This window comes from Protomyctophum parallelum, assembly GCF_964188405.1.
Source record: "Protomyctophum parallelum genome assembly, chromosome: 3".
Taxonomy (NCBI): Eukaryota; Metazoa; Chordata; class Actinopteri; order Myctophiformes; family Myctophidae; genus Protomyctophum; species Protomyctophum parallelum.
The window spans coordinates 6,393,347-6,399,346 of NC_139698.1; positions in this window are offsets into that span (position 1 = coordinate 6,393,347).

The window sequence follows — 6,000 nt, forward strand, 5'->3', positions numbered from 1 at the left end:
ACAAAAAATAAGTTTTAAATACTTAACTTTATGCACAACAAAACAAGAATATATGCAGGAAGTTTCACTTTTTAAATTATATTACGGAAGAAAATGAACATTTACAAGATATTGAGAAGGAGCTGTATTCCTTCCAATAGGGTTGATATTGTGTTTCATGTCAAGGCCTTTTGAATGTAATGTCTAGATAGAAACACATTATTCCACCAGGTTACAATGCACATAGGTTAACCAATGATGATCACGTGTTAATGGTCAAGAACATCCCTGTTCAAAGTCATTTCTGTCTGTCTGTCTGTGTCTGTCATTTATAGACTGATAGGCTGATAAGCTAAATGGAAGTTATATACTTATTTGTGTTCGTTTAGGTGAGCTAAATGGAAGTTATATACGTATTTGTGTTAGTTAATAGCACATATAGCACTGGTAAGTGAGTTCACGCTAGAAACCTTCACCAAAACAAAGACAGCTACAAAACAGATGTAACATTGCAAGCATTTAATGTGTTTTTCTCATTTTGTCTTTTGTCTAGACATGCACCTCTCTTTGTGTAAAGAGGGGGGTCTGGTCCAGGAAGGACCACACCCACATTCTAAAGAGCATCAAGAGGAGCTACTTCGACCAGAGGAGGGGTTGACATTATTACCAGTGAAAAAAGAATGTGATGGTGAAACCAGAGAGACAGAGGCTGTAACCATCCCCTCAGCTGAGCACTCGAAAACACAAGCTGACCTGGAGGACTGTGGAACACCACAACAGACTAGTGATGACCAGCTCCACTCTTCACACTGTTCTGAGTCTGACACTGAAGACAGTGATGTGTTGGAGGATCAGTCCGGTTTAAAGACACTGAAATCAGGGCAACGATTGTCTTCGGGCAAGAACCTGACACAGGGCCTGAAATCAACAAAACAAATGAAGTGTCACTCAAAGAAGAAAGACTTTAGTTGCAAAGACTGTGGCAAAATGTTTAATTCTAAGGGGATTTTGAAGATTCATACAAGGATTCATACAGGTGAAAGGCCCTTTACTTGTACAGTTTGTGGCAAGGGCTGTAGTCAAAGTAGTATTCTAAAAGCACACATGACGACTCATACAGGTGAAAAGCCATTTACTTGTACAGTTTGTGGCAAGAGCTGTAGTCAAAGTAGTAATCTAAAAACACACATGATGACTCATACAGGGGAAAGACCCTTTACCTGTGCACTTTGTGGCAAAGGCTTTGTTAACTCAAGTAATTTAAAAATACACATGAGGACTCATACAGGGGGGAAATCCTTTACTGTTTGTAGTGATAGCCACAACTCCAGTCTGGTTCAGGAGGAACCACAGCCTCCACAGATTAAAGAGGAGCTACTTCTAAAACCAGAGGAGGGATTGACATTACTAGCAGTGAAAAATGAATATGATGATGAAAGCATAGAGACGATAGCTGTAACCATCACCTCAGCTGAACACTTGAAACCACAAACTGAGGACTGTAGAACACCACAACAAACTAGTGATGACCAGCTCTCTTCACACTGTCCTGACATTGACGCTGAAGACAGTGATGAGTGTGAGGAGACCAAAGAATATCAGTCAGGTTTAAACACGCTGAAATCACACACAGCCCAAACTATGGAAGGGTGTAGCCAACGGGGTGTTCTAAAAAAGCACATGATGACTCGTACAAAGGAACAGCCCTTTGCTTGTACAGTTTGTGGCAAATGTTATGTTCGCCCATGTGATCTAAAAAGACACATAATGACTCATACAGGGGAATACCTCTTTACTTGCACAGTCTGTGGGAAAGGCTGTAGTGATCTAAAAAGACACATGATGACTCATACAGGGGAATACCTTTTTACCTGCACTATTTGTGGGAAAGGCTGTAGTGACACAAGTAATTTAAAAATACACATGATGACTCATACAGGGGAAAGGCCCTTTACTTGTACAGTTTGTGGCAAAGGTTTTATTAAAACATGTAATCTAAAAACACACATGGTGACTCATACAGGTGAAAAGCCATTTACTTGTACAGTTTGTGGCAAGTGTTATACTCAAAGTCGTATTCTAAAAGCACACATGATTACTCATACAGGTGAAAAGCCATTCACTTGTGCACTTTGTGGCAAAGGCTTTGTTAAACCATGTCATTTAAAAACACATGTGAGGACTCATAGAGGGGGAAAGCCCTTTACAGTGTGTGGTGATAGCCAGAACTCCAGTCTGGTCCAGGAGGAACCACAGCCTCCACAAATTATAGAGGAACAAGAGGAGTTACTTCTAAGACCAGAGCAGGGGTTGACATTACTAGCAGTGAAACATGAATATGATGGCGAAAGCAGAGAGACAGAGGCTGTAACCGTCACCTCAGCTGAACACTCGAAAACAAAAGCTGAGGACTGTAGAACACCACAACAGACTAGTGATGACCAGCTCCTCTCTTCACACTGTTCTGAATCTGACACTGAAGACGGTGATGAGTGGGAGACCAAAGAATATCCGCCAGGTTTAAACACACTGAAATCACACACCGCACAAACTATGGAAGGGTGTAGTCAACAGAGTGTTCTAAAAAAACATCATACGGGGGGAAAGTCTGTTGCTTGTACAGTTTGTGGCAAATGTTGTGTTTGTCCAAGTTATGTAAAGAGGGAATACCTTCTTACGTGCAAAGTTTGTGGGAAAGGCTTTAGTGATCTAAAGAGACATATGATGATTCATACAGGGGAATACATTTATACTTGCACAGTTTGTGGAAAAGGCTGTAGTGACACAAGTAATTTAAAAATACACATGATGACTCATACAGGGGAAAGGCCCTTTACTTGTACAGTTTGTGGCAAAGGTTTTATTAAAACTTGTAATCTAAAAACACACATGACGACTCATACAGGTGAAAAGCCATTTACTTGTACAGTTTGTGGCAAGTGCTGTAGTCAACAGGGCGCTCTAAATAGTCACATGAGGACTCATACTGGTGAAAAGCCATTTACTTGTACAGTTTGTGGCAAAGATTTTATTAGAACATGTAATCTAAAAACACACATGATGACTCATACAGGGGAAAGACCCTTTCTCTGTGCGCTTTGTGGCAAAGGCTTTGTTAACACAAGTAATTTAAAAGCACACATGAGGACTCATACAGGGTGAAAGACAGTTTGTGGTAATAGCCAGGCAAAGGATTAGTCTAAAATCACATAAGAGGAGTCAAATGTGTATTTTACAGAATGCAGTTTTGAATGAAAGTATTCAAAATGATGTACAACGTTTCTAGTCCAGCATAGATTAGAATATAATATAAAATAGAATTGTATTACAGCTTAGAGCTGTCATTTACTTGTACAGTTTGTAACAAGGGCTGTAGTCAAAGTCGTAATCCAAAAACACACATGATGACTCATACAGGGAACAAACCCCAACCCTGTATTGGCATTAGGTTAGTGAAAAAACCCATACAGTGGAATGAGTACATTCACCAGGATGGACTATAGCATGGTTGTTCATTGATTTTACAACAATATGCAGCAGTAACTGTTCATGTTTGCCAGGTTAGAAAAATAAAAATATGTTTTCATTTTTATATCCATTAATATTGCAATAATTGTGAAATAAAGTTTGCAACATATCTGTGGTGTGCATTTCATTTTAGGGCTGTCAATAATGATAATAATTGAGTTAATTAATTTCTGTGATTAATCAGAATAAAGAATGTAATGCAAATAATCCATGCTTGGATGACCCACCCCATAATCCCCTCCACTCTGCACTATCTAGCTCTAGCCTATCTGGAATTGATGGTTATGTCCATGGTAAATGGTAAATGGTGCATTTATATAGCGCCTTTATCCAAGGCGCTTTACATAGATTGTGCATTACATTCACCCATTCACACACCGATTGCGGCAGAAGCCATGCAAGGTACCAACCAGCACATCAGGAGCAATTTGGGGTTCAGTGTCTTGCCCAAGGACACTTCGACATGTAGACAGGAGGAGCCGGGATTCGAACCACCGACCCATGGATCATTGGACGACCTGCTCTACCTCCTGACCCACAGTCGCCCCATAAACAGCTGCACAATTTACATAGGAAACGGCTCAAATCCCATTGCACGACATCGGAGTGAGAGACCGAGAGACATCCTACCACACTGGATTTGTTGAATAAAACATACACGTATATGTTTGGTCACATTGTGCATGGATAATGACAAACTTGTTGAAAGTAATTTCTGTCTGTTTGTCTGTTTACCTCTGAAAATGTTTTGAATTATAAAAGAATGTATGGAGCAAAGGGCACGGTGGCACAGTTGGTAGTGCTGTCGCCTCACAGCTAGAAGGTCCTGGGTTCGATTCCCGCTCGGGGCGCTGTGGGTGCTGGCGGCGTGTTTCCTCCTCCGCGTCATCAGTGCCCATACCCGAAGGCGGGGTTGGCGAAAGGGCCTTTCTGTGTGGAGTTTGCATGTTCTCCCCGTGTCCCCTAGGGTAGGTACCCTCACAAAAACATGCAGTAATCCTGGTCTCTAAACTGCCTCCCCCTGGCCAGCCGGGGGGCCTGATGGAGGGGAAAGGAACTGGTTGGAATAACGTGCTCCTTCCAACCAGGGAAACTCCCCCCTGTCAGGTGTAAAGGAGCAACTTGGACACTCAAGCATGAGTTAAGTCCGTTGCTCTCCCTAGGTTGGCGGAGGGTGTGTAGAGCCCAGGATCACATCACAGGATGATTGACACAGGGGTGAAAAATGGGTTACAAAATCGTGGGACAAAAAATATATATAAAAAAAAAAAAAAAAAGAATGTATGGAGCTCATTGAAGAGTCTCCTCACATAGTGCAGCAAGCTGTTGTTCCTCCATAGAACACCAGCTTCTATTGTTCTGAAGGAATGAGCAGCACTCAGGTGTGTGATTCCTTCCAATAGGGTTGTGATTTTGTTTAATTTCAAGGCCTTTCGAATATAAACAGGAAAGAAACACATTCTTTCACTAGCAGGTTAAAAGAATGCACATAGGTTAAACGATGATGATCACCTGTCAATATTAGAAGCCATATTAGAACAGGAGCAGTAGACCTCAAAACTTATCCTTCTGTTTAGCCTCCATTATTTTATGGTTAATCTCCTTCTGAAAAGTCTTCATAGTTAGGGTTTATTATTGGGGTACATAGCTATAGTCTTTTTAGTCAACACATCTTTACAGAATGTAATATAGCCATACTCTGTTCATAGCTCCAGTCAGTGCAACAAAAACATCCCTTCAACATTTCGATGCCATCGTTGTTCCACACATAAATAGTTTTAACCTGTGGTTTACTGCTCTTAACCCTCTAACACCCGCATTAATTTATACTTGGAAAAAATAGATTTCAACCTTACTTACTACTACTTTGTACTACTCTAAGACTAAAAAATATGTTAAAAAAAAATAAAAAAATAAGTTTGATGAAAAATGTATAATAATTATATAATAATATAATAAATTAATAATTTACATTTGGGGGATATCTTTCACAATAATGAATAAAACATGTTCTAGACATTCTAATGATCACAAAAAACATATATTACAATTATTGTACCTATTTTTATTAGGGTAAAGGTCAAAAGTCTTAGGTTAAAAAATGTTCAAAATCGCACAGAGTCCAGACATTTTTTATTTGTGTGAATTTCAGCCTCTGTGGGGGGTATTTATCACAAATATCATGACCAATGGCATTGAAATGGCATTGCAATGAACATCACTGATGACGTTTAGGTGAAAAAAGAACAGAAAAAAAAATATATATAGTAATTAATTAAAATAAAATTGTTGCCCAAAAGCAACGCTGGGTCTTAGAGGGTTAAGCAGTGACTATATGTGGGAATTAAATTAACAACATTATGATCTGCATTGGCCAAGGGAGGTTTAGCCTTGGCTGTATAGGCATTCTTAATATTGCCATATAGCATTTATCTAAGATGTTATTATACCCTACCTGATGTTATTATGGTAGGCCTACAGCAATTGCGGTAC